The sequence below is a fragment of the Rhinoderma darwinii genome (assembly GCF_050947455.1).
Source record: "Rhinoderma darwinii isolate aRhiDar2 chromosome 2 unlocalized genomic scaffold, aRhiDar2.hap1 SUPER_2_unloc_56, whole genome shotgun sequence".
Lineage (NCBI taxonomy): Eukaryota > Metazoa > Chordata > Amphibia > Anura > Rhinodermatidae > Rhinoderma > Rhinoderma darwinii.
Genome location: NW_027461725.1, coordinates 867,997 through 894,019, shown reverse-complemented (window position 1 = coordinate 894,019; position 26,023 = coordinate 867,997). Strand labels below are relative to the sequence as shown.

Below are 26,023 nucleotides of genomic sequence, written 5' to 3'. Positions count from 1 at the left end.
GCCTATTTTCCATTTTGCAGTCCCTTGTCTCCCTCTTGTGGCCTCCTGGAGGCAACTAGCTGTGCAAAAAAAAGACAGCCTGGGGGCCGGCTGTTGCAGTGTTGCCCTCTCAGGCAACACTGAGTGACTGACTGAGCCGCACCGTCTTATATAAAGTTCAGACGGAACTTTGCACGTGTCATAGTGGAGACCTCAGGAGCCAGAGCCAGCTTTCTGACATCATAATGGGGCCTCAGAGATAAAAGCCTGGGCCCAGGCAGTGTTGGTCAGTGCTGCTCAGCAGGCAGCACTGGACTGGATTAAAGCTGATACAAGGTGTGAAAGGAGAAGGGGTGGCAGTGGGCATGCACTTACTGCTGTTGCTGCTGCTGCTGCTGCTGCCAGTGTTTGCACGGCAGGAGGGCATTTGGGCGTTGCCGGGAAGGCGTTTTTATGTCGATTCCTCCTCTTTCAGCACTGCATTGTGGTGCAAGCAAAATAAGCAAAACGCGCGGCACGTTCGGGTTATCGCTTCTCGGCCTTTTGGCTAAGATCAAGTGTAGTATCTGTTCTTATCAGTTTAATATCTGATACGTCCCCTATCTGGGGACCATATATTAAATGGATTTTTAGAACAGGGAGATGGAAATAGAGCTTGCTCTGTCCACTCCACGCATTGACCTGGTATTGCAGTATTTCCAGGACCGGTGCACCCTTTCCTTATGTGTTTACTAAAATCAGATTCCAAAAGTGCTTTTTGTGTTTGCCATTGTTTTTATCTTTCGGATGGGATCTCCCCTTTTAATCCCATTATTTCAACACCTGTTGGACAATGCATTTGTACAATCATGTGTGATAATGAGCTAATTTATTAAATGCAATTAATTAATACATTGCCACCTCTTGTTTTGTGTCGTCTGTGTTTCTGTGTTTCCGGCATTTCACATTGGAACAGCTCATTCACCTTCCTTGTCTTCTCTCCGCCCTCCCTCCTAGGTAGGTTAAAGAGCTGCACCTGAGCCAGCCACTGATTGATGCAGCACCATAGTCAAATAGTGGAGTGGAGTAGGGGAACAGCAAACAGCCATTAAAGCAGCCAGCCCGCCCGCCCGCCCGCCCGTCACAATGGACCTACCTGTGTACACTAGATGGATGTGATGGAATGTACTGTGGTCCCTACATTTCAAGAAGAAGTAAGAATTGCAGTTGCAACAAACCCTTGCTTGCCTACAAAGAGAGCAGAAATTTGGATTTGTTACTATGTTACCTGGAAGAATAACAAACTGTGCAAGGATGGAGGTTGTAGGAGCAAGGAGAACAAGTTGTCTGTAAAGTTGGTGGATGCCTATTTTCCATTTTGCAGTCCCTTGTCTCCCTCTTGTGGCCTCCTGGAGGCAACTAGCTGTGCAAAAAAAAGACAGCCTGGGGGCCGGCTGTTGCAGTGTTGCCCTCTCAGGCAACACTGAGTGACTGACTGAGCCGCACCGTCTTATATAAAGTTCAGACGGAACTTTGCACGTGTCATAGTGGAGACCTCAGGAGCCAGAGCCAGCTTTCTGACATCATAATGGGGCCTCAGAGATAAAAGCCTGGGCCCAGGCAGTGTTGGTCAGTGCTGCTCAGCAGGCAGCACTGGACTGGATTAAAGCTGATACAAGGTGTGAAAGGAGAAGGGGTGGCAGTGGGCATGCACTTACTGCTGCTGCTGCTGCTGCTGCTGCTGCTGCTGCCAGTGTTTGCACGGCAGGAGGGCATTTGGGCGTTGCCAGGAAGGCGTTTTTATGTCGATTCCTCCTCTTTCAGCACTGCATTGTGGTGCAAGCAAAAGAAGCAAAACGCGTGGCACGTTCGGGTTATCGCTTCTCGGCCTTTTGGCTAAGATCAAGTGTAGTATCTGTTCTTATCAGTTTAATATCTGATACGTCCCCTATCTGGGGACCATATATTAAATGGATTTTTAGAACAGGGAGATGGAAATAGAGCTTGCTCTGTCCACTCCACGCATTGACCTGGTATTGCAGTATTTCCAGGACCGGTGCACCCTTTCCTTATGTGTTTACTAAAATCAGATTCCAAAAGTGCTTTTTGTGTTTGCCATTGTTTTTGTCTTTCGGATGGGATCTCCCCTTTTAATCCCATTATTTCAACACCTTTTGGACAATGCATTTGTACAGTCATGTGTGATAATGAGCTAATTTATTAAATGCAATTAATTAATACATTGCCAACTCTTGTTTTGTGTCGTCTGTGTTTCTGTGTTTCCGGCATTTCACATTGGAACAGCTCATTCACCTTCCTTGTCTTCTCTCCGCCCTCCCTCCTAGGTAGGTTAAAGAGCTGCACCTGAGCCAGCCACTGATTGATGCAGCACCATAGTCAAATAGTGGAGTGGAGTAGGGGAACAACAAACAGCCATTAAAGCAGCCAGCCCGCCCGCCCGCCCGCCCGTCACAATGGACCTACCTGTGTACACTAGATGGATGTGATGGAATGTACTGTGGTCCCTACATTTCAAGAAGAAGTAAGAATTGCAGTTGCAACAAACCCTTGCTTGCCTACAAAGAGAGCAGCAATTTGGATTTGTTACTATGTTACCTGGAAGAATAACAAACTGTGCAAGGATGGAGGTTGTAGGAGCAAGGAGAACAAGTTGTCTGTAAAGTTGGTGGATGCTTTTTTTCCATTTTGCAGTCCCTTGTCTCCCTCTTGTGGCCTCCTGGAGGCAACTAGCTGTGCAAAAAAAAGACAGCCTGGGGGCCGGCTGTTGCAGTGTTGCCCTCTCAGGCAACACTGAGTGACTGACTGAGCCGCACCGTCTTATATAAAGTTCAGACGGAACTTTGCACGTGTCATAGTGGAGACCTCAGGAGCCAGAGCCAGCTTTCTGACATCATAATGGGGCCTCAGAGATAAAAGCCTGGGCCCAGGCAGTGTTGGTCAGTGCTGCTCAGCAGGCAGCACTGGACTGGATTAAAGCTGATACAAGGTGTGAAAGGAGAAGGGGTGGCAGTGGGCATGCACTTACTGCTGCTGCTGCTGCTGCTGCTGCCAGTGTTTGCACGGCAGGAGGGCATTTGGGCGTTGCCAGGAAGGCGTTTTTATGTCGATTCCTCCTCTTTCAGCACTGCATTGTGGTGCAAGCAAAAGAAGCAAAACGCGCGGCGCGTTCGGGTTATCGCTTCTCGGCCTTTTGGCTAAGATCAAGTGTAGTATCTGTTCTTATCAGTTTAATATCTGATACGTCCCCTATCTGGGGACCATATATTAAATGGATTTTTAGAACAGGGAGATGGAAATAGAGCTTGCTCTGTCCACTCCACGCATTGACCTGGTATTGCAGTATTTCCAGGACCGGTGCACCCTTTCCTTATGTGTTTACTAAAATCAGATTCCAAAAGTGCTTTTTGTGTTTGCCATTGTTTTTGTCTTTCGGATGGGATCTCCCCTTTTAATCCCATTATTTCAACACCTGTTGGACAATGCATTTGTACAGTCATGTGTGATAATGAGCTAATTTATTAAATGCAATTAATTAATACATTGCCACCTCTTGTTTTGTGTCGTCTGTGTTTCTGTGTTTCCGGCATTTCACATTGGAACAGCTCATTCACCTTCCTTGTCTTCTCTCCGCCCTCCCTCCTAGGTAGGTTAAAGAGCTGCACCTGAGCCAGCCACTGATTGATGCAGCACCATAGTCAAATAGTGGAGTGGAGTAGGGGAACAACAAACAGCCATTAAAGCAGCCAGCCCGCCCGCCCGCCCGCCCGTCACAATGGACCTACCTGTGTACACTAGATGGATGTGATGGAATGTACTGTGGTCCCTACATTTCAAGAAGAAGTAAGAATTGCAGTTGCAACAAACCCTTGCTTGCCTACAAAGAGAGCAGCAATTTGGATTTGTTACTATGTTACCTGGAAGAATAACAAACTGTGCAAGGATGGAGGTTGTAGGAGCAAGGAGAACAAGTTGTCTGTAAAGTTGGTGGATGCTTTTTTTCCATTTTGCAGTCCCTTGTCTCCCTCTTGTGGCCTCCTGGAGGCAACTAGCTGTGCAAAAAAAAGACAGCCTGGGGGCCGGCTGTTGCAGTGTTGCCCTCTCAGGCAACACTGAGTGACTGACTGAGCCGCACCGTCTTATATAAAGTTCAGACGGAACTTTGCACGTGTCATAGTGGAGACCTCAGGAGCCAGAGCCAGCTTTCTGACATCATAATGGGGCCTCAGAGATAAAAGCCTGGGCCCAGGCAGTGTTGGTCAGTGCTGCTCAGCAGGCAGCACTGGACTGGATTAAAGCTGATACAAGGTGTGAAAGGAGAAGGGGTGGCAGTGGGCATGCACTTACTGCTGCTGCTGCCAGTGTTTGCACGGCAGGAGGGCATTTGGGCGTTGCCAGGAAGGCGTTTTTATGTCGATTCCTCCTCTTTCAGCACTGCATTGTGGTGCAAGCAAAAGAAGCAAAACGCGCGGCGCGTTCGGGTTATCGCTTCTCGGCCTTTTGGCTAAGATCAAGTGTAGTATCTGTTCTTATCAGTTTAATATCTGATATGTCCCCTATCTGGGGACCATATATTAAATGGATTTTTAGAACAGGGAGATGGAAATAGAGCTTGCTCTGTCCACTCCACGCATTGACCTGGTATTGCAGTATTTCCTGGACCGGTGCACCCTTTCCTTATGTGTTTACTAAAATCAGATTCCAAAAGTGCTTTTTGTGTTTGCCATTGTCTTTGTCTTTCGGATGGGATCTCCCCTTTTAATCCCATTATTTCAACACCTGTTGGACAATGCATTTGTACAGTCATGTGTGATAATGAGCTAATTTATTAAATGCAATTAATTAATACATTGCCACCTCTTGTTTTGTGTCGTCTGTGTTTCTGTGTTTCCGGCATTTCACATTGGAACAGCTCATTCACCTTCCTTGTCTTCTCTCCGCCCTCCCTCCTAGGTAGGTTAAAGAGCTGCACCTGAGCCAGCCACTGATTGATGCAGCACCATAGTCAAATAGTGGAGTGGAGTAGGGGAACAGCAAACAGCCATTAAAGCAGCCAGCCAGCCCGCCCGCCCGCCCGTCACAATGGACCTACCTGTGTACACTAGATGGATGTGATGGAATGTACTGTGGTCCCTACATTTCAAGAAGAAGTAAGAACTTCAGTTGCAACAAACCCTTGCTTGCCTACAAAGAGAGCAGCAATTTGGATTTGTTACTATGTTACCTGGAAGAATAACAAACTGTGCAAGGATGGAGGTTGTAGGAGCAAGGAGAACAAGTTGTCTGTAAAGTTGGTGGATGCCTATTTTCCATTTTGCAGTCCCTTGTCTCCCTCTTGTGGCCTCCTGGAGGCAACTAGCTGTGCAAAAAAAAGACAGCCTGGGGGCCGGCTGTTGCAGTGTTGCCCTCTCAGGCAACACTGAGTGACTGACTGAGCCGCACCGTCTTATATAAAGTTCAGACGGAACTTTGCACGTGTCATAGTGGAGACCTCAGGAGCCAGAGCCAGCTTTCTGACATCATAATGGGGCCTCAGAGATAAAAGCCTGGGCCCAGGCAGTGTTGGTCAGTGCTGCTCAGCAGGCAGCACTGGACTGGATTAAAGCTGATACAAGGTGTGAAAGGAGAAGGGGTGGCAGTGGGCATGCACTTACTGCTGTTGCTGCTGCTGCTGCTGCTGCTGCCAGTGTTTGCACGGCAGGAGGGCATTTGGGCGTTGCCGGGAAGGCGTTTTTATGTCGATTCCTCCTCTTTCAGCACTGCATTGTGGTGCAAGCAAAAGAAGCAAAACGCGCGGCACGTTCGGGTTATCGCTTCTCGGCCTTTTGGCTAAGATCAAGTGTAGTATCTGTTCTTATCAGTTTAATATCTGATACGTCCCCTATCTGGGGACCATATATTAAATGGATTTTTAGAACAGGGAGATGGAAATAGAGCTTGCTCTGTCCACTCCACGCATTGACCTGGTATTGCAGTATTTCCAGGACCGGTGCACCCTTTCCTTATGTGTTTACTAAAATCAGATTCCAAAAGTGCTTTTTGTGTTTGCCATTGTTTTTATCTTTCGGATGGGATCTCCCCTTTTAATCCCATTATTTCAACACCTGTTGGACAATGCATTTGTACAATCATGTGTGATAATGAGCTAATTTATTAAATGCAATTAATTAATACATTGCCACCTCTTGTTTTGTGTCGTCTGTGTTTCTGTGTTTCCGGCATTTCACATTGGAACAGCTCATTCACCTTCCTTGTCTTCTCTCCGCCCTCCCTCCTAGGTAGGTTAAAGAGCTGCACCTGAGCCAGCCACTGATTGATGCAGCACCATAGTCAAATAGTGGAGTGGAGTAGGGGAACAGCAAACAGCCATTAAAGCAGCCAGCCCGCCCGCCCGCCCGCCCGCCCGTCACAATGGACCTACCTGTGTACACTAGATGGATGTGATGGAATGTACTGTGGTCCCTACATTTCAAGAAGAAGTAAGAATTGCAGTTGCAACAAACCCTTGCTTGCCTACAAAGAGAGCAGAAATTTGGATTTGTTACTATGTTACCTGGAAGAATAACAAACTGTGCAAGGATGGAGGTTGTAGGAGCAAGGAGAACAAGTTGTCTGTAAAGTTGGTGGATGCCTATTTTCCATTTTGCAGTCCCTTGTCTCCCTCTTGTGGCCTCCTGGAGGCAACTAGCTGTGCAAAAAAAAGACAGCCTGGGGGCCGGCTGTTGCAGTGTTGCCCTCTCAGGCAACACTGAGTGACTGACTGAGCCGCACCGTCTTATATAAAGTTCAGACGGAACTTTGCACGTGTCATAGTGGAGACCTCAGGAGCCAGAGCCAGCTTTCTGACATCATAATGGGGCCTCAGAGATAAAAGCCTGGGCCCAGGCAGTGTTGGTCAGTGCTGCTCAGCAGGCAGCACTGGACTGGATTAAAGCTGATACAAGGTGTGAAAGGAGAAGGGGTGGCAGTGGGCATGCACTTACTGCTGCTGCTGCTGCTGCTGCTGCTGCTGCTGCTGCTGCCAGTGTTTGCACGGCAGGAGGGCATTTGGGCGTTGCCAGGAAGGCGTTTTTATGTCGATTCCTCCTCTTTCAGCACTGCATTGTGGTGCAAGCAAAAGAAGCAAAACGCGTGGCACGTTCGGGTTATCGCTTCTCGGCCTTTTGGCTAAGATCAAGTGTAGTATCTGTTCTTATCAGTTTAATATCTGATACGTCCCCTATCTGGGGACCATATATTAAATGGATTTTTAGAACAGGGAGATGGAAATAGAGCTTGCTCTGTCCACTCCACGCATTGACCTGGTATTGCAGTATTTCCAGGACCGGTGCACCCTTTCCTTATGTGTTTACTAAAATCAGATTCCAAAAGTGCTTTTTGTGTTTGCCATTGTTTTTGTCTTTCGGATGGGATCTCCCCTTTTAATCCCATTATTTCAACACCTTTTGGACAATGCATTTGTACAGTCATGTGTGATAATGAGCTAATTTATTAAATGCAATTAATTAATACATTGCCACCTCTTGTTTTGTGTCGTCTGTGTTTCTGTGTTTCCGGCATTTCACATTGGAACAGCTCATTCACCTTCCTTGTCTTCTCTCCGCCCTCCCTCCTAGGTAGGTTAAAGAGCTGCACCTGAGCCAGCCACTGATTGATGCAGCACCATAGTCAAATAGTGGAGTGGAGTAGGGGAACAACAAACAGCCATTAAAGCAGCCAGCCCGCCCGCCCGCCCGCCCGTCACAATGGACCTACCTGTGTACACTAGATGGATGTGATGGAATGTACTGTGGTCCCTACATTTCAAGAAGAAGTAAGAATTGCAGTTGCAACAAACCCTTGCTTGCCTACAAAGAGAGCAGCAATTTGGATTTGTTACTATGTTACCTGGAAGAATAACAAACTGTGCAAGGATGGAGGTTGTAGGAGCAAGGAGAACAAGTTGTCTGTAAAGTTGGTGGATGCTTTTTTTCCATTTTGCAGTCCCTTGTCTCCCTCTTGTGGCCTCCTGGAGGCAACTAGCTGTGCAAAAAAAAGACAGCCTGGGGGCCGGCTGTTGCAGTGTTGCCCTCTCAGGCAACACTGAGTGACTGACTGAGCCGCACCGTCTTATATAAAGTTCAGACGGAACTTTGCACGTGTCATAGTGGAGACCTCAGGAGCCAGAGCCAGCTTTCTGACATCATAATGGGGCCTCAGAGATAAAAGCCTGGGCCCAGGCAGTGTTGGTCAGTGCTGCTCAGCAGGCAGCACTGGACTGGATTAAAGCTGATACAAGGTGTGAAAGGAGAAGGGGTGGCAGTGGGCATGCACTTACTGCTGCTGCTGCTGCTGCTGCTGCCAGTGTTTGCACGGCAGGAGGGCATTTGGGCGTTGCCAGGAAGGCGTTTTTATGTCGATTCCTCCTCTTTCAGCACTGCATTGTGGTGCAAGCAAAAGAAGCAAAACGCGCGGCGCGTTCGGGTTATCGCTTCTCGGCCTTTTGGCTAAGATCAAGTGTAGTATCTGTTCTTATCAGTTTAATATCTGATATGTCCCCTATCTGGGGACCATATATTAAATGGATTTTTAGAACAGGGAGATGGAAATAGAGCTTGCTCTGTCCACTCCACGCATTGACCTGGTATTGCAGTATTTCCAGGACCGGTGCACCCTTTCCTTATGTGTTTACTAAAATCAGATTCCAAAAGTGCTTTTTGTGTTTGCCATTGTTTTTGTCTTTCGGATGGGATCTCCCCTTTTAATCCCATTATTTCAACACCTGTTGGACAATGCATTTGTACAGTCATGTGTGATAATGAGCTAATTTATTAAATGCAATTAATTAATACATTGCCACCTCTTGTTTTGTGTCGTCTGTGTTTCTGTGTTTCCGGCATTTCACATTGGAACAGCTCATTCACCTTCCTTGTCTTCTCTCCGCCCTCCCTCCTAGGTAGGTTAAAGAGCTGCACCTGAGCCAGCCACTGATTGATGCAGCACCATAGTCAAATAGTGGAGTGGAGTAGGGGAACAGCAAACAGCCATTAAAGCAGCCAGCCCGCCCGCCCGCCCGCCCGTCACAATGGACCTACCTGTGTACACTAGATGGATGTGATGGAATGTACTGTGGTCCCTACATTTCAAGAAGAAGTAAGAATTGCAGTTGCAACAAACCCTTGCTTGCCTACAAAGAGAGCAGCAATTTGGATTTGTTACTATGTTACCTGGAAGAATAACAAACTGTGCAAGGATGGAGGTTGTAGGAGCAAGGAGAACAAGTTGTCTGTAAAGTTGGTGGATGCCTATTTTCCATTTTGCAGTCCCTTGTCTCCCTCTTGTGGCCTCCTGGAGGCAACTAGCTGTGCAAAAAAAAGACAGCCTGAGGGCCGGCTGTTGCAGTATTGCCCTCTCAGGCAACACTGAGTGACTGACTGAGCCGCACCGTCTTATATAAAGTTCAGACGGAACTTTGCACGTGTCATAGTGGAGACCTCAGTAGCCAGAGCCAGCTTTCTGACATCATAATGGGGCCTCAGAGATAAAAGCCTGGGCCCAGGCAGTGTTGGTCAGTGCTGCTCAGCAGGCAGCACTGGACTGGATTAAAGCTGATACAAGGTGTGAAAGGAGAAGGGGTGGCAGTGGGCATGCACTTACTGCTGCTGCTGCTGCCAGTGTTTGCACGGCAGGAGGGCATTTGGGCGTTGCCAGGAAGGCGTTTTTATGTCGATTCCTCCTCTTTCAGCACTGCATTGTGGTGCAAGCAAAATAAGCAAAACGCGCGGCACGTTCGGGTTATCGCTTCTCGGCCTTTTGGCTAAGATCAAGTGTAGTATCTGTTCTTATCAGTTTAATATCTGATACGTCCCCTATCTGGGGACCATATATTAAATGGATTTTTAGAACAGGGAGATGGAAATAGAGCTTGCTCTGTCCACTCCACGCATTCACCTGGTATTGCAGTATTTCCAGGACCGGTGCACCCTTTCCTTATGTGTTTACTAAAATCAGATTCAAAAAGTGCTTTTTGTGTTTGCCATTGTTTTTGTCTTTCGGATGGGATCTCCCCTTTTAATCCCATTATTTCAACACCTGTTGGACAATGCATTTGTACAGTCATGTGTGATAATGAGCTAATTTATTAAATGCAATTAATTAATACATTGCCACCTCTTGTTTTGTGTCGTCTGTGTTTCTGTGTTTCCGGCATTTCACATTGGAACAGCTCATTCACCTTCCTTGTCTTCTCTCCGCCCTCCCTCCTAGGTAGGTTAAAGAGCTGCACCTGAGCCAGCCACTGATTGATGCAGCACCATAGTCAAATAGTGGAGTGGAGTAGGGGAACAACAAACAGCCATTAAAGCAGCCAGCCCGCCCGCCCGCCCGCCCGTCACAATGGACCTACCTGTGTACACTAGATGGATGTGATGGAATGTACTGTGGTCCCTACATTTCAAGAAGAAGTAAGAATTGCAGTTGCAACAAACCCTTGCTTGCCTACAAAGAGAGGAGCAATTTGGATTTGTTACTATGTTACCTGGAAGAATAACAAACTGTGCAAGGATGGAGGTTGTAGGAGCAAGGAGAACAAGTTGTCTGTAAAGTTGGTGGATGCTTTTTTTCCATTTTGCAGTCCCTTGTCTCCCTCTTGTGGCCTCCTGGAGGCAACTAGCTGTGCAAAAAAAAGACAGCCTGGGGGCCGGCTGTTGCAGTGTTGCCCTCTCAGGCAACACTGAGTGACTGACTGAGCCGCACCGTCTTATATAAAGTTCAGACGGAACTTTGCACGTGTCATAGTGGAGACCTCAGGAGCCAGAGCCAGCTTTCTGACATCATAATGGGGCCTCAGAGATAAAAGCCTGGGCCCAGGCAGTGTTGGTCAGTGCTGCTCAGCAGGCAGCACTGGACTGGATTAAAGCTGATACAAGGTGTGAAAGGAGAAGGGGTGGCAGTGGGCATGCACTTACTGCTGCTGCTGCTGCTGCTGCTGCCAGTGTTTGCACGGCAGGAGGGCATTTGGGCGTTGCCAGGAAGGCGTTTTTATGTCGATTCCTCCTCTTTCAGCACTGCATTGTGGTGCAAGCAAAAGAAGCAAAACGCGCGGCGCGTTCGGGTTATCGCTTCTCGGCCTTTTGGCTAAGATCAAGTGTAGTATCTGTTCTTATCAGTTTAATATCTGATATGTCCCCTATCTGGGGACCATATATTAAATGGATTTTTAGAACAGGGAGATGGAAATAGAGCTTGCTCTGTCCACTCCACGCATTGACCTGGTATTGCAGTATTTCCAGGACCGGTGCACCCTTTCCTTATGTGTTTACTAAAATCAGATTCCAAAAGTGCTTTTTGTGTTTGCCATTGTTTTTGTCTTTCGGATGGGATCTCCCCTTTTAATCCCATTATTTCAACACCTGTTGGACAATGCATTTGTACAGTCATGTGTGATAATGAGCTAATTTATTAAATGCAATTAATTAATACATTGCCACCTCTTGTTTTGTGTCGTCTGTGTTTCTGTGTTTCCGGCATTTCACATTGGAACAGCTCATTCACCTTCCTTGTCTTCTCTCCGCCCTCCCTCCTAGGTAGGTTAAAGAGCTGCACCTGAGCCAGCCACTGATTGATGCAGCACCATAGTCAAATAGTGGAGTGGAGTAGGGGAACAGCAAACAGCCATTAAAGCAGCCAGCCCGCCCGCCCGCCCGTCACAATGGACCTACCTGTGTACACTAGATGGATGTGATGGAATGTACTGTGGTCCCTACATTTCTAGAAGAAGTAAGAACTTCAGTTGCAACAAACCCTTGCTTGCCTACAAAGAGAGCAGCAATTTGGATTTGTTACTATGTTACCTGGAAGAATAACAAACTGTGCAAGGATGGAGGTTGTAGGAGCAAGGAGAACAAGTTGTCTGTAAAGTTGGTGGATGCCTATTTTCCATTTTGCAGTCCCTTGTCTCCCTCTTGTGGCCTCCTGGAGGCAACTAGCTGTGCAAAAAAAAGACAGCCTGGGGGCCGGCTGTTGCAGTGTTGCCCTCTCAGGCAACACTGAGTGACTGACTGAGCCGCACCGTCTTATATAAAGTTCAGACGGAACTTTGCACGTGTCATAGTGGAGACCTCAGGAGCCAGAGCCAGCTTTCTGACATCATAATGGGGCCTCAGAGATAAAAGCCTGGGCCCAGGCAGTGTTGGTCAGTGCTGCTCAGCAGGCAGCACTGGACTGGATTAAAGCTGATACAAGGTGTGAAAGGAGAAGGGGTGGCAGTGGGCATGCACTTACTGCTGCTGCTGCTGCTGCCAGTGTTTGCACGGCAGGAGGGCATTTGGGCGTTGCCAGGAAGGCGTTTTTATGTCGATTCCTCCTCTTTCAGCACTGCATTGTGGTGCAAGCAAAAGAAGCAAAACGCGCGGCACGTTCGGGTTATCGCTTCTCGGCCTTTTGGCTAAGATCAAGTGTAGTATCTGTTCTTATCAGTTTAATATCTGATACGTCCCCTATCTGGGGACCATATATTAAATGGATTTTTAGAACAGGGAGATGGAAATAGAGCTTGCTCTGTCCACTCCACGCATTGACCTGGTATTGCAGTATTTCCAGGACCGGTGCACCCTTTCCTTATGTGTTTACTAAAATCAGATTCCAAAAGTGCTTTTTGTGTTTGCCATTGTTTTTATCTTTCGGATGGGATCTCCCCTTTTAATCCCATTATTTCAACACCTGTTGGACAATGCATTTGTACAATCATGTGTGATAATGAGCTAATTTATTAAATGCAATTAATTAATACATTGCCACCTCTTGTTTTGTGTCGTCTGTGTTTCTGTGTTTCCGGCATTTCACATTGGAACAGCTCATTCACCTTCCTTGTCTTCTCTCCGCCCTCCCTCCTAGGTAGGTTAAAGAGCTGCACCTGAGCCAGCCACTGATTGATGCAGCACCATAGTCAAATAGTGGAGTGGAGTAGGGGAACAGCAAACAGCCATTAAAGCAGCCAGCCCGCCCGCCCGCCCGCCCGCCCGTCACAATGGACCTACCTGTGTACACTAGATGGATGTGATGGAATGTACTGTGGTCCCTACATTTCAAGAAGAAGTAAGAATTGCAGTTGCAACAAACCCTTGCTTGCCTACAAAGAGAGCAGAAATTTGGATTTGTTACTATGTTACCTGGAAGAATAACAAACTGTGCAAGGATGGAGGTTGTAGGAGCAAGGAGAACAAGTTGTCTGTAAAGTTGGTGGATGCCTATTTTCCATTTTGCAGTCCCTTGTCTCCCTCTTGTGGCCTCCTGGAGGCAACTAGCTGTGCAAAAAAAAGACAGCCTGGGGGCCGGCTGTTGCAGTGTTGCCCTCTCAGGCAACACTGAGTGACTGACTGAGCCGCACCGTCTTATATAAAGTTCAGACGGAACTTTGCACGTGTCATAGTGGAGACCTCAGGAGCCAGAGCCAGCTTTCTGACATCATAATGGGGCCTCAGAGATAAAAGCCTGGGCCCAGGCAGTGTTGGTCAGTGCTGCTCAGCAGGCAGCACTGGACTGGATTAAAGCTGATACAAGGTGTGAAAGGAGAAGGGGTGGCAGTGGGCATGCACTTACTGCTGCTGCTGCTGCTGCTGCTGCTGCTGCTGCCAGTGTTTGCACGGCAGGAGGGCATTTGGGCGTTGCCAGGAAGGCGTTTTTATGTCGATTCCTCCTCTTTCAGCACTGCATTGTGGTGCAAGCAAAAGAAGCAAAACGCGTGGCACGTTCGGGTTATCGCTTCTCGGCCTTTTGGCTAAGATCAAGTGTAGTATCTGTTCTTATCAGTTTAATATCTGATACGTCCCCTATCTGGGGACCATATATTAAATGGATTTTTAGAACAGGGAGATGGAAATAGAGCTTGCTCTGTCCACTCCACGCATTGACCTGGTATTGCAGTATTTCCAGGACCGGTGCACCCTTTCCTTATGTGTTTACTAAAATCAGATTCCAAAAGTGCTTTTTGTGTTTGCCATTGTTTTTGTCTTTCGGATGGGATCTCCCCTTTTAATCCCATTATTTCAACACCTTTTGGACAATGCATTTGTACAGTCATGTGTGATAATGAGCTAATTTATTAAATGCAATTAATTAATACATTGCCACCTCTTGTTTTGTGTCGTCTGTGTTTCTGTGTTTCCGGCATTTCACATTGGAACAGCTCATTCACCTTCCTTGTCTTCTCTCCGCCCTCCCTCCTAGGTAGGTTAAAGAGCTGCACCTGAGCCAGCCACTGATTGATGCAGCACCATAGTCAAATAGTGGAGTGGAGTAGGGGAACAACAAACAGCCATTAAAGCAGCCAGCCCGCCCGCCCGCCCGCCCGTCACAATGGACCTACCTGTGTACACTAGATGGATGTGATGGAATGTACTGTGGTCCCTACATTTCAAGAAGAAGTAAGAATTGCAGTTGCAACAAACCCTTGCTTGCCTACAAAGAGAGCAGCAATTTGGATTTGTTACTATGTTACCTGGAAGAATAACAAACTGTGCAAGGATGGAGGTTGTAGGAGCAAGGAGAACAAGTTGTCTGTAAAGTTGGTGGATGCTTTTTTTCCATTTTGCAGTCCCTTGTCTCCCTCTTGTGGCCTCCTGGAGGCAACTAGCTGTGCAAAAAAAAGACAGCCTGGGGGCCGGCTGTTGCAGTGTTGCCCTCTCAGGCAACACTGAGTGACTGACTGAGCCGCACCGTCTTATATAAAGTTCAGACGGAACTTTGCACGTGTCATAGTGGAGACCTCAGGAGCCAGAGCCAGCTTTCTGACATCATAATGGGGCCTCAGAGATAAAAGCCTGGGCCCAGGCAGTGTTGGTCAGTGCTGCTCAGCAGGCAGCACTGGACTGGATTAAAGCTGATACAAGGTGTGAAAGGAGAAGGGGTGGCAGTGGGCATGCACTTACTGCTGCTGCTGCTGCTGCTGCTGCCAGTGTTTGCACGGCAGGAGGGCATTTGGGCGTTGCCAGGAAGGCGTTTTTATGTCGATTCCTCCTCTTTCAGCACTGCATTGTGGTGCAAGCAAAAGAAGCAAAACGCGCGGCGCGTTCGGGTTATCGCTTCTCGGCCTTTTGGCTAAGATCAAGTGTAGTATCTGTTCTTATCAGTTTAATATCTGATATGTCCCCTATCTGGGGACCATATATTAAATGGATTTTTAGAACAGGGAGATGGAAATAGAGCTTGCTCTGTCCACTCCACGCATTGACCTGGTATTGCAGTATTTCCAGGACCGGTGCACCCTTTCCTTATGTGTTTACTAAAATCAGATTCCAAAAGTGCTTTTTGTGTTTGCCATTGTTTTTGTCTTTCGGATGGGATCTCCCCTTTTAATCCCATTATTTCAACACCTGTTGGACAATGCATTTGTACAGTCATGTGTGATAATGAGCTAATTTATTAAATGCAATTAATTAATACATTGCCACCTCTTGTTTTGTGTCGTCTGTGTTTCTGTGTTTCCGGCATTTCACATTGGAACAGCTCATTCACCTTCCTTGTCTTCTCTCCGCCCTCCCTCCTAGGTAGGTTAAAGAGCTGCACCTGAGCCAGCCACTGATTGATGCAGCACCATAGTCAAATAGTGGAGTGGAGTAGGGGAACAGCAAACAGCCATTAAAGCAGCCAGCCCGCCCGCCCGCCCGCCCGTCACAATGGACCTACCTGTGTACACTAGATGGATGTGATGGAATGTACTGTGGTCCCTACATTTCAAGAAGAAGTAAGAATTGCAGTTGCAACAAACCCTTGCTTGCCTACAAAGAGAGCAGCAATTTGGATTTGTTACTATGTTACCTGGAAGAATAACAAACTGTGCAAGGATGGAGGTTGTAGGAGCAAGGAGAACAAGTTGTCTGTAAAGTTGGTGGATGCCTATTTTCCATTTTGCAGTCCCTTGTCTCCCTCTTGTGGCCTCCTGGAGGCAACTAGCTGTGCAAAAAAAAGACAGCCTGAGGGCCGGCTGTTGCAGTATTGCCCTCTCAGGCAACACTGAGTGACTGACTGAGCCGCACCGTCTTATATAAAGTTCAGACGGAACTTTGCACGTGTCATAGTGGAGACCTCAGTAGCCAGAGCCAGCTTTCTGACATCATAATGGGGCCTCAGAGATAAAAGCCTGGGCCCAGGCAGTGTTGGTCAGTGCTGCTCAGCAGGCAGCACTGGACTGGATTAAAGCTGATACAAGGTGTGAAAGGAGAAGGGGTGGCAGTGGGCATGCACTTACTGCTGCTGCTGCTGCCAGTGTTTGCACGGCAGGAGGGCATTTGGGCGTTGCCAGGAAGGCGTTTTTATGTCGATTCCTCCTCTTTCAGCACTGCATTGTGGTGCAAGCAAAATAAGCAAAACGCGCGGCACGTTCGGGTTATCGCTTCTCGGCCTTTTGGCTAAGATCAAGTGTAGTATCTGTTCTTATCAGTTTAATATCTGATACGTCCCCTATCTGGGGACCATATATTAAATGGATTTTTAGAACAGGGAGATGGAAATAGAGCTTGCTCTGTCCACTCCACGCATTCACCTGGTATTGCAGTATTTCCAGGACCGGTGCACCCTTTCCTTATGTGTTTACTAAAATCAGATTCAAAAAGTGCTTTTTGTGTTTGCCATTGTTTTTGTCTTTCGGATGGGATCTCCCCTTTTAATCCCATTATTTCAACACCTGTTGGACAATGCATTTGTACAGTCATGTGTGATAATGAGCTAATTTATTAAATGCAATTAATTAATACATTGCCACCTCTTGTTTTGTGTCGTCTGTGTTTCTGTGTTTCCGGCATTTCACATTGGAACAGCTCATTCACCTTCCTTGTCTTCTCTCCGCCCTCCCTCCTAGGTAGGTTAAAGAGCTGCACCTGAGCCAGCCACTGATTGATGCAGCACCATAGTCAAATAGTGGAGTGGAGTAGGGGAACAACAAACAGCCATTAAAGCAGCCAGCCCGCCCGCCCGCCCGCCCGTCACAATGGACCTACCTGTGTACACTAGATGGATGTGATGGAATGTACTGTGGTCCCTACATTTCAAGAAGAAGTAAGAATTGCAGTTGCAACAAACCCTTGCTTGCCTACAAAGAGAGGAGCAATTTGGATTTGTTACTATGTTACCTGGAAGAATAACAAACTGTGCAAGGATGGAGGTTGTAGGAGCAAGGAGAACAAGTTGTCTGTAAAGTTGGTGGATGCTTTTTTTCCATTTTGCAGTCCCTTGTCTCCCTCTTGTGGCCTCCTGGAGGCAACTAGCTGTGCAAAAAAAAGACAGCCTGGGGGCCGGCTGTTGCAGTGTTGCCCTCTCAGGCAACACTGAGTGACTGACTGAGCCGCACCGTCTTATATAAAGTTCAGACGGAACTTTGCACGTGTCATAGTGGAGACCTCAGGAGCCAGAGCCAGCTTTCTGACATCATAATGGGGCCTCAGAGATAAAAGCCTGGGCCCAGGCAGTGTTGGTCAGTGCTGCTCAGCAGGCAGCACTGGACTGGATTAAAGCTGATACAAGGTGTGAAAGGAGAAGGGGTGGCAGTGGGCATGCACTTACTGCTGCTGCTGCTGCTGCTGCTGCCAGTGTTTGCACGGCAGGAGGGCATTTGGGCGTTGCCAGGAAGGCGTTTTTATGTCGATTCCTCCTCTTTCAGCACTGCATTGTGGTGCAAGCAAAAGAAGCAAAACGCGCGGCGCGTTCGGGTTATCGCTTCTCGGCCTTTTGGCTAAGATCAAGTGTAGTATCTGTTCTTATCAGTTTAATATCTGATATGTCCCCTATCTGGGGACCATATATTAAATGGATTTTTAGAACAGGGAGATGGAAATAGAGCTTGCTCTGTCCACTCCACGCATTGACCTGGTATTGCAGTATTTCCAGGACCGGTGCACCCTTTCCTTATGTGTTTACTAAAATCAGATTCCAAAAGTGCTTTTTGTGTTTGCCATTGTTTTTGTCTTTCGGATGGGATCTCCCCTTTTAATCCCATTATTTCAACACCTGTTGGACAATGCATTTGTACAGTCATGTGTGATAATGAGCTAATTTATTAAATGCAATTAATTAATACATTGCCACCTCTTGTTTTGTGTCGTCTGTGTTTCTGTGTTTCCGGCATTTCACATTGGAACAGCTCATTCACCTTCCTTGTCTTCTCTCCGCCCTCCCTCCTAGGTAGGTTAAAGAGCTGCACCTGAGCCAGCCACTGATTGATGCAGCACCATAGTCAAATAGTGGAGTGGAGTAGGGGAACAGCAAACAGCCATTAAAGCAGCCAGCCCGCCCGCCCGCCCGTCACAATGGACCTACCTGTGTACACTAGATGGATGTGATGGAATGTACTGTGGTCCCTACATTTCTAGAAGAAGTAAGAACTTCAGTTGCAACAAACCCTTGCTTGCCTACAAAGAGAGCAGCAATTTGGATTTGTTACTATGTTACCTGGAAGAATAACAAACTGTGCAAGGATGGAGGTTGTAGGAGCAAGGAGAACAAGTTGTCTGTAAAGTTGGTGGATGCCTATTTTCCATTTTGCAGTCCCTTGTCTCCCTCTTGTGGCCTCCTGGAGGCAACTAGCTGTGCAAAAAAAAGACAGCCTGGGGGCCGGCTGTTGCAGTGTTGCCCTCTCAGGCAACACTGAGTGACTGACTGAGCCGCACCGTCTTATATAAAGTTCAGACGGAACTTTGCACGTGTCATAGTGGAGACCTCAGGAGCCAGAGCCAGCTTTCTGACATCATAATGGGGCCTCAGAGATAAAAGCCTGGGCCCAGGCAGTGTTGGTCAGTGCTGCTCAGCAGGCAGCACTGGACTGGATTAAAGCTGATACAAGGTGTGAAAGGAGAAGGGGTGGCAGTGGGCATGCACTTACTGCTGCTGCTGCTGCTGCCAGTGTTTGCACGGCAGGAGGGCATTTGGGCGTTGCCAGGAAGGCGTTTTTATGTCGATTCCTCCTCTTTCAGCACTGCATTGTGGTGCAAGCAAAAGAAGCAAAACGCGCGGCACGTTCGGGTTATCGCTTCTCGGCCTTTTGGCTAAGATCAAGTGTAGTATCTGTTCTTATCAGTTTAATATCTGATACGTCCCCTATCTGGGGACCATATATTAAATGGATTTTTAGAACAGGGAGATGGAAATAGAGCTTGCTCTGTCCACTCCACGCATTGACCTGGTATTGCAGTATTTCCAGGACCGGTGCACCCTTTCCTTATGTGTTTACTAAAATCAGATTCCAAAAGTGCTTTTTGTGTTTGCCATTGTTTTTATCTTTCGGATGGGATCTCCCCTTTTAATCCCATTATTTCAACACCTGTTGGACAATGCATTTGTACAATCATGTGTGATAATGAGCTAATTTATTAAATGCAATTAATTAATACATTGCCACCTCTTGTTTTGTGTCGTCTGTGTTTCTGTGTTTCCGGCATTTCACATTGGAACAGCTCATTCACCTTCCTTGTCTTCTCTCCGCCCTCCCTCCTAGGTAGGTTAAAGAGCTGCACCTGAGCCAGCCACTGATTGATGCAGCACCATAGTCAAATAGTGGAGTGGAGTAGGGGAACAGCAAACAGCCATTAAAGCAGCCAGCCCGCCCGCCCGCCCGCCCGCCCGTCACAATGGACCTACCTGTGTACACTAGATGGATGTGATGGAATGTACTGTGGTCCCTACATTTCAAGAAGAAGTAAGAATTGCAGTTGCAACAAACCCTTGCTTGCCTACAAAGAGAGCAGAAATTTGGATTTGTTACTATGTTACCTGGAAGAATAACAAACTGTGCAAGGATGGAGGTTGTAGGAGCAAGGAGAACAAGTTGTCTGTAAAGTTGGTGGATGCCTATTTTCCATTTTGCAGTCCCTTGTCTCCCTCTTGTGGCCTCCTGGAGGCAACTAGCTGTGCAAAAAAAAGACAGCCTGGGGGCCGGCTGTTGCAGTGTTGCCCTCTCAGGCAACACTGAGTGACTGACTGAGCCGCACCGTCTTATATAAAGTTCAGACGGAACTTTGCACGTGTCATAGTGGAGACCTCAGGAGCCAGAGCCAGCTTTCTGACATCATAATGGGGCCTCAGAGATAAAAGCCTGGGCCCAGGCAGTGTTGGTCAGTGCTGCTCAGCAGGCAGCACTGGACTGGATTAAAGCTGATACAAGGTGTGAAAGGAGAAGGGGTGGCAGTGGGCATGCACTTACTGCTGCTGCTGCTGCTGCTGCTGCTGCTGCCAGTGTTTGCACGGCAGGAGGGCATTTGGGCGTTGCCAGGAAGGCGTTTTTATGTCGATTCCTCCTCTTTCAGCACTGCATTGTGGTGCAAGCAAAAGAAGCAAAACGCGCGGCGCGTTCGGGTTATCGCTTCTCGGCCTTTTGGCTAAGATCAAGTGTAGTATCTGTTCTTATCAGTTTAATATCTGATATGTCCCCTATCTGGGGACCATATATTAAATGGATTTTTAGAACAGGGAGATGGAAATAGAGCTTGCTCTGTCCACTCCACGCATTGACCTGGTATTGCAGTATTTCCAGGACCGGTGCACCCTTTCCTTATGTGTTTACTAAAATCAGATTCCAAAAGTGCTTTTTGTGTTTGCCATTGTTTTTGTCTTTCGGATGGGATCTCCCCTTTTAATCCCATTATTTCAACACCTGTTGGACAATGCATTTGTACAGTCATGTGTGATAATGAGCTAATTTATTAAATGCAATTAATTAATACATTGCCACCTCTTGTTTTGTGTCGTCTGTGTTTCTGTGTTTCCGGCATTTCACATTGGAACAGCTCATTCACCTTCCTTGTCTTCTCTCCGCCCTCCCTCCTAGGTAGGTTAAAGAGCTGCACCTGAGCCAGCCACTGATTGATGCAGCACCATAGTCAAATAGTGGAGTGGAGTAGGGGAACAGCAAGCAGCCATTAAAGCAGCCAGCCCGCCCGCCCACCCGTCACAATGGACCTACCTGTGTACACTAGATGGATGTGATGGAATGTACTGTGGTCCCTACATTTCAAGAAGAAGTAAGAATTGCAGTTGCAACAAACCCTTGCTTGCCTACAAAGAGAGCAGCAATTTGGATTTGTTACTATGTTACCTGGAAGAATAACAAACTGTGCAAGGATGGAGGTTGTAGGAGCAAGGAGAACAAGTTGTCTGTAAAGTTGGTGGATGCCTATTTTCCATTTTGCAGTCCCTTGTCTCCCTCTTGTGGCCTCCTGGAGGCAACTAGCTGTGCAAAAAAAAGACAGCCTGGGGGCCGGCTGTTGCAGTGTTGCCCTCTCAGGCAACACTGAGTGACTGACTGAGCCGCACCGTCTTATATAAAGTTCAGACGGAACTTTGCACGTGTCATAGTGGAGACCTCAGGAGCCAGAGCCAGCTTTCTGACATCATAATGGGGCCTCAGAGATAAAAGCCTGGGCCCAGGCAGTGTTGGTCAGTGCTGCTCAGCAGGCAGCACTGGACTGGATTAAAGCTGATACAAGGTGTGAAAGGAGAAGGGGTGGCAGTGGGCATGCACTTACTGCTGCTGCTGCTGCTGCCAGTGTGTGCACGGCAGGAGGGCATTTGGGCGTTGCCAGGAAGGCGTTTTTATGTCTATTCCTCCTCTTTCAGCACTGCATTGTGGTGCAAGCAAAAGAAGCAAAACGCACGGCACGTTCGGGTTATCGCTTCTCGGCCTTTTGGCTAAGATCAAGTGTAGTATCTGTTCTTATCAGTTTAATATCTGATACGTCCCCTATCTGGGGACCATATATTAAATGGATTTTTAGAACAGGGAGATGGAAATAGAGCTTGCTCTGTCCACTCCACGCATTGACCTGGTATTGCAGTATTTCCACGACCGGTACCCTTTCCTTATGTGTTTACTAAAATCAGATTCCAAAAGTGCTTTTTGTGTTTGCCATTGTTTTTGTCTTTCGGATGGGATCTCCCCTTTTAATCCCATTATTTCAACACCTGTTGGACAATGCATTTGTACAGTCATGTGTGATAATGAGCTAATTTATTAAATGCAATTAATTAATACATTGCCACCTCTTGTTTTGTGTCGTCTGTGTTTCTGTGTTTCCGGCATTTCACATTGGAACAGCTCATTCACCTTCCTTGTCTTCTCTCCGCCCTCCCTCCTAGGTAGGTTAAAGAGCTGCACCTGAGCCAGCCACTGATTGATGCAGCACCATAGTCAAATAGTGGAGTGGAGTAGGGGAACAGCAAACAGCTATTAAAGCAGCCAGCCCGCCCGCCCGCCCGCCCGTCACAATGGACCTACCTGTGTACACTAGATAGATGTGATGGAATGTACTGTGGTCCCTACATTTCAAGAAGAAGTAAGAATTGCAGTTGCAACAAACCCTTGCTGGCCTACAAAGAGAGCAGCAATTTGGATTTGTTACTATGTTACCTGGAAGAATAACAAACTGTGCAAGGATGGAGGTTGTAGGAGCAAGGAGAACAAGTTGTCTGTAAAGTTGGTGGATGCCTATTTTCCATTTTGCAGTCCCTTGTCTCCCTCTTGTGGCCTCCTGGAGGCAACTAGCTGTGCAAAAAAAAGACAGCCTGGGGGCCGGCTGTTGCAGTGTTGCCCTCTCAGGCAACACTGAGTGACTGACTGAGCCGCACCGTCTTATATAAAGTTCAGACGGAACTTTGCACGTGTCATAGTGGAGACCTCAGGAGCCAGAGCCAGCTTTCTGACATCATAATGGGGCCTCAGAGATAAAAGCCTGGGCCCAGGCAGTGTTGGTCAGTGCTGCTCAGCAGGCAGCACTGGACTGGATTAAAGCTGATACAAGGTGTGAAAGGAGAAGGGGTGGCAGTGGGCATGCACTTACTGCTGCTGCTGCTGCTGCTGCCAGTGTTTGCACGGCAGGAGGGCATTTGGGCGTTGCCAGGAAGGCGTTTTTATGTCGATTCCTCCTCTTTCAGCACTGCATTGTGGTGCAAGCAAAAGAAGCAAAACGCGCGGCACGTTCGGGTTATCGCTTCTCGGCCTTTTGGCTAAGATCAAGTGTAGTATCTGTTCTTATCAGTTTAATATCTGATATGTCCCCTATCTGGGGACCATATATTAAATGGATTTTTAGAACAGGGAGATGGAAATAGAGCTTGCTCTGTCCACTCCACGCATTGACCTGGTATTGCAGTATTTCCAGGACCGGTGCACCCTTTCCTTATGTGTTTACTAAAATCAGATTCCAAAAGTGCTTTTTGTGTTTGCCATTGTTTTTGTCTTTCGGATGGGATCTCCCCTTTTAATCCCATTATTTCAACACCTGTTGGACAATGCATTTGTACAGTCATGTGTGATAATGAGCTAATTTATTAAATGCAATTAATTAATACATTGCCACCTCTTGTTTTGTGTCGTCTGTGTTTCTGTGTTTCCGGCATTTCACATTGGAACAGCTCATTCACCTTCCTTGTCTTCTCTCCGCCCTCCCTCCTAGGTAGGTTAAAGAGCTGCACCTGAGCCAGCCACTGATTGATGCAGCACCATAGTCAAATAGTGGAGTGGAGTAGGGGAACAGCAAGCAGCCATTAAAGCAGCCAGCCCGCCCGCCCACCCGTCACAATGGACCTACCTGTGTACACTAGATGGATGTGATGGAATGTACTGTGGTCCCTACATTTCAAGAAGAAGTAAGAATTGCAGTTGCAACAAACCCTTGCTTGCCTACAAAGAGAGCAGCAATTTGGATTTGTTACTATGTTACCTGGAAGAATAACAAACTGTGCAAGGATGGAGGTTGTAGGAGCAAGGAGAACAAGTTGTCTGTAAAGTTGGTGGATGCCTATTTTCCATTTTGCAGTCCCTTGTCTCCCTCTTGTGGCCTCCTGGAGGCAACTAGCTGTGCAAAAAAAAGACAGCCTGGGGGCCGGCTGTTGCAGTGTTGCCCTCTCAGGCAACACTGAGTGACTGACTGAGCCGCACCGTCTTATATAAAGTTCAGACGGAACTTTGCACGTGTCATAGTGGAGACCTCAGGAGCCAGAGCCAGCTTTCTGACATCATAATGGGGCCTCAGAGATAAAAGCCTGGGCCCAGGCAGTGTTGGTCAGTGCTGCTCAGCAGGCAGCACTGGACTGGATTAAAGCTGATACAAGGTGTGAAAGGAGAAGGGGTGGCAGTGGGCATGCACTTACTGCTGCTGCTGCTGCTGCCAGTGTGTGCACGGCAGGAGGGCATTTGGGCGTTGCCAGGAAGGCGTTTTTATGTCTATTCCTCCTCTTTCAGCACTGCATTGTGGTGCAAGCAAAAGAAGCAAAACGCACGGCACGTTCGGGTTATCGCTTCTCGGCCTTTTGGCTAAGATCAAGTGTAGTATCTGTTCTTATCAGTTTAATATCTGATACGTCCCCTATCTGGGGACCATATATTAAATGGATTTTTAGAACAGGGAGATGGAAATAGAGCTTGCTCTGTCCACTCCACGCATTGACCTGGTATTGCAGTATTTCCACGACCGGTACCCTTTCCTTATGTGTTTACTAAAATCAGATTCCAAAAGTGCTTTTTGTGTTTGCCATTGTTTTTGTCTTTCGGATGGGATCTCCCCTTTTAATCCCATTATTTCAACACCTGTTGGACAATGCATTTGTACAGTCATGTGTGATAATGAGCTAATTTATTAAATGCAATTAATTAATACATTGCCACCTCTTGTTTTGTGTCGTCTGTGTTTCTGTGTTTCCGGCATTTCACATTGGAACAGCTCATTCACCTTCCTTGTCTTCTCTCCGCCCTCCCTCCTAGGTAGGTTAAAGAGCTGCACCTGAGCCAGCCACTGATTGATGCAGCACCATAGTCAAATAGTGGAGTGGAGTAGGGGAACAGCAAACAGCCATTAAAGCAGCCAGCCCGCCCGCCCGCCCGTCACAATGGACCTACCTGTGTACACTAGATGGATGTGATGGAATGTACTGTGGTCCCTACATTTCAAGAAGAAGTAAGAATTGCAGTTGCAACAAACCCTTGCTTGCCTACAAAGAGAGCAGCAATTTGGATTTGTTACTATGTTACCTGGAAGAATAACAAACTGTGCAAGGATGGAGGTTGTAGGAGCAAGGAGAACAAGTTGTCTGTAAAGTTGGTGGATGCCTATTTTCCATTTTGCAGTCCCTTGTCTCCCTCTTGTGGCCTCCTGGAGGCAACTAGCTGTGCAAAAAAAAGACAGCCTGGGGGCCGGCTGTTGCAGTGTTGCCCTCTCAGGCAACACTGAGTGACTGACTGAGCCGCACCGTCTTATATAAAGTTCAGACGGAACTTTGCACGTGTCATAGTGGAGACCTCAGGAGCCAGAGCCAGCTTTCTGACATCATAATGGGGCCTCAGAGATAAAAGCCTGGGCCCAGGCAGTGTTGGTCAGTGCTGCTCAGCAGGCAGCACTGGACTGGATTAAAGCTGATACAAGGTGTGAAAGGAGAAGGGGTGGCAGTGGGCATGCACTTACTGCTGCTGCTGCTGCTGCTGCCAGTGTTTGCACGGCAGGAGGGCATTTGGGCGTTGCCAGGAAGGCGTTTTTATGTCGATTCCTCCTCTTTCAGCACTGCATTGTGGTGCAAGCAAAAGAAGCAAAACGCGCGGCACGTTCGGGTTATCGCTTCTCGGCCTTTTGGCTAAGATCAAGTGTAGTATCTGTTCTTATCAGTTTAATATCTGATACGTCCCCTATCTGGGGACCATATATTAAATGGATTTTTAGAACAGGGAGATGGAAATAGAGCTTGCTCTGTCCACTCCACGCATTGACCTGGTATTGCAGTATTTCCAGGACCGGTGCACCCTTTCCTTATGTGTTTACTAAAATCAGATTCCAAAAGTGCTTTTTGTGTTTGCCATTGTTTTTGTCTTTCGGATGGGATCTCCCCTTTTAATCCCATTATTTCAACACCTGTTGGACAATGCATTTGTACAATCATGTGTGATAATGAGCTAATTTATTAAATGCAATTAATTAATACATTGCCACCTCTTGTTTTGTGTCGTCTGTGTTTCTGTGTTTCCGGCATTTCACATTGGAACAGCTCATTCACCTTCCTTGTCTTCTCTCCGCCCTCCCTCCTAGGTAGGTTAAAGAGC

The 26,023-nt window shown here is 47.4% G+C and overlaps 20 non-coding genes across 20 annotated transcripts; all 20 read left to right on the top strand.

Moving 5' to 3' along the window:
* Window positions 1–506: 506 nt before the first annotated feature.
* On the top strand, window positions 507–697 carry LOC142680632 (U2 spliceosomal RNA). The gene has a single exon (XR_012853085.1). It is a non-coding gene; the product is annotated as a U2 spliceosomal RNA (small nuclear RNA).
* Window positions 698–1,834: 1,137 nt separating this feature from the next.
* Window positions 1,835–2,025, top strand: LOC142680631 (U2 spliceosomal RNA). Its single transcript, XR_012853084.1, has one exon. It is a non-coding gene; the product is annotated as a U2 spliceosomal RNA (small nuclear RNA).
* Window positions 2,026–3,153: 1,128 nt separating this feature from the next.
* Window positions 3,154–3,344, top strand: LOC142680630 (U2 spliceosomal RNA). Its single transcript, XR_012853083.1, has one exon. It is a non-coding gene; the product is annotated as a U2 spliceosomal RNA (small nuclear RNA).
* A 1,116-nt stretch (window positions 3,345–4,460) lies between these two features.
* Window positions 4,461–4,651, top strand: LOC142680814 (U2 spliceosomal RNA). The gene has a single exon (XR_012853234.1). It is a non-coding gene; the product is annotated as a U2 spliceosomal RNA (small nuclear RNA).
* A 1,134-nt stretch (window positions 4,652–5,785) lies between these two features.
* Window positions 5,786–5,976, top strand: LOC142680628 (U2 spliceosomal RNA). The gene has a single exon (XR_012853082.1). It is a non-coding gene; the product is annotated as a U2 spliceosomal RNA (small nuclear RNA).
* Window positions 5,977–7,123: 1,147 nt separating this feature from the next.
* On the top strand, window positions 7,124–7,314 carry LOC142680627 (U2 spliceosomal RNA). The gene has a single exon (XR_012853081.1). It is a non-coding gene; the product is annotated as a U2 spliceosomal RNA (small nuclear RNA).
* Window positions 7,315–8,442: 1,128 nt separating this feature from the next.
* LOC142680411 (U2 spliceosomal RNA) lies at window positions 8,443–8,633 on the top strand. The gene has a single exon (XR_012852904.1). It is a non-coding gene; the product is annotated as a U2 spliceosomal RNA (small nuclear RNA).
* A 1,119-nt stretch (window positions 8,634–9,752) lies between these two features.
* On the top strand, window positions 9,753–9,943 carry LOC142680882 (U2 spliceosomal RNA). The gene has a single exon (XR_012853289.1). It is a non-coding gene; the product is annotated as a U2 spliceosomal RNA (small nuclear RNA).
* A 1,128-nt stretch (window positions 9,944–11,071) lies between these two features.
* On the top strand, window positions 11,072–11,262 carry LOC142680410 (U2 spliceosomal RNA). The gene has a single exon (XR_012852903.1). It is a non-coding gene; the product is annotated as a U2 spliceosomal RNA (small nuclear RNA).
* Window positions 11,263–12,380: 1,118 nt separating this feature from the next.
* Window positions 12,381–12,571, top strand: LOC142680626 (U2 spliceosomal RNA). Its single transcript, XR_012853080.1, has one exon. It is a non-coding gene; the product is annotated as a U2 spliceosomal RNA (small nuclear RNA).
* A 1,141-nt stretch (window positions 12,572–13,712) lies between these two features.
* LOC142680625 (U2 spliceosomal RNA) lies at window positions 13,713–13,903 on the top strand. Its single transcript, XR_012853079.1, has one exon. It is a non-coding gene; the product is annotated as a U2 spliceosomal RNA (small nuclear RNA).
* Window positions 13,904–15,031: 1,128 nt separating this feature from the next.
* LOC142680409 (U2 spliceosomal RNA) lies at window positions 15,032–15,222 on the top strand. Its single transcript, XR_012852902.1, has one exon. It is a non-coding gene; the product is annotated as a U2 spliceosomal RNA (small nuclear RNA).
* A 1,119-nt stretch (window positions 15,223–16,341) lies between these two features.
* LOC142680881 (U2 spliceosomal RNA) lies at window positions 16,342–16,532 on the top strand. The gene has a single exon (XR_012853288.1). It is a non-coding gene; the product is annotated as a U2 spliceosomal RNA (small nuclear RNA).
* Window positions 16,533–17,660: 1,128 nt separating this feature from the next.
* On the top strand, window positions 17,661–17,851 carry LOC142680407 (U2 spliceosomal RNA). Its single transcript, XR_012852901.1, has one exon. It is a non-coding gene; the product is annotated as a U2 spliceosomal RNA (small nuclear RNA).
* Window positions 17,852–18,969: 1,118 nt separating this feature from the next.
* LOC142680624 (U2 spliceosomal RNA) lies at window positions 18,970–19,160 on the top strand. Its single transcript, XR_012853078.1, has one exon. It is a non-coding gene; the product is annotated as a U2 spliceosomal RNA (small nuclear RNA).
* A 1,138-nt stretch (window positions 19,161–20,298) lies between these two features.
* On the top strand, window positions 20,299–20,489 carry LOC142680406 (U2 spliceosomal RNA). Its single transcript, XR_012852900.1, has one exon. It is a non-coding gene; the product is annotated as a U2 spliceosomal RNA (small nuclear RNA).
* A 1,118-nt stretch (window positions 20,490–21,607) lies between these two features.
* LOC142680943 (U2 spliceosomal RNA) lies at window positions 21,608–21,798 on the top strand. Its single transcript, XR_012853338.1, has one exon. It is a non-coding gene; the product is annotated as a U2 spliceosomal RNA (small nuclear RNA).
* A 1,123-nt stretch (window positions 21,799–22,921) lies between these two features.
* Window positions 22,922–23,112, top strand: LOC142680405 (U2 spliceosomal RNA). The gene has a single exon (XR_012852899.1). It is a non-coding gene; the product is annotated as a U2 spliceosomal RNA (small nuclear RNA).
* A 1,118-nt stretch (window positions 23,113–24,230) lies between these two features.
* Window positions 24,231–24,421, top strand: LOC142680941 (U2 spliceosomal RNA). The gene has a single exon (XR_012853337.1). It is a non-coding gene; the product is annotated as a U2 spliceosomal RNA (small nuclear RNA).
* A 1,119-nt stretch (window positions 24,422–25,540) lies between these two features.
* On the top strand, window positions 25,541–25,731 carry LOC142680622 (U2 spliceosomal RNA). Its single transcript, XR_012853077.1, has one exon. It is a non-coding gene; the product is annotated as a U2 spliceosomal RNA (small nuclear RNA).
* The last annotated feature ends 292 nt before the right edge of the window (window positions 25,732–26,023 follow it).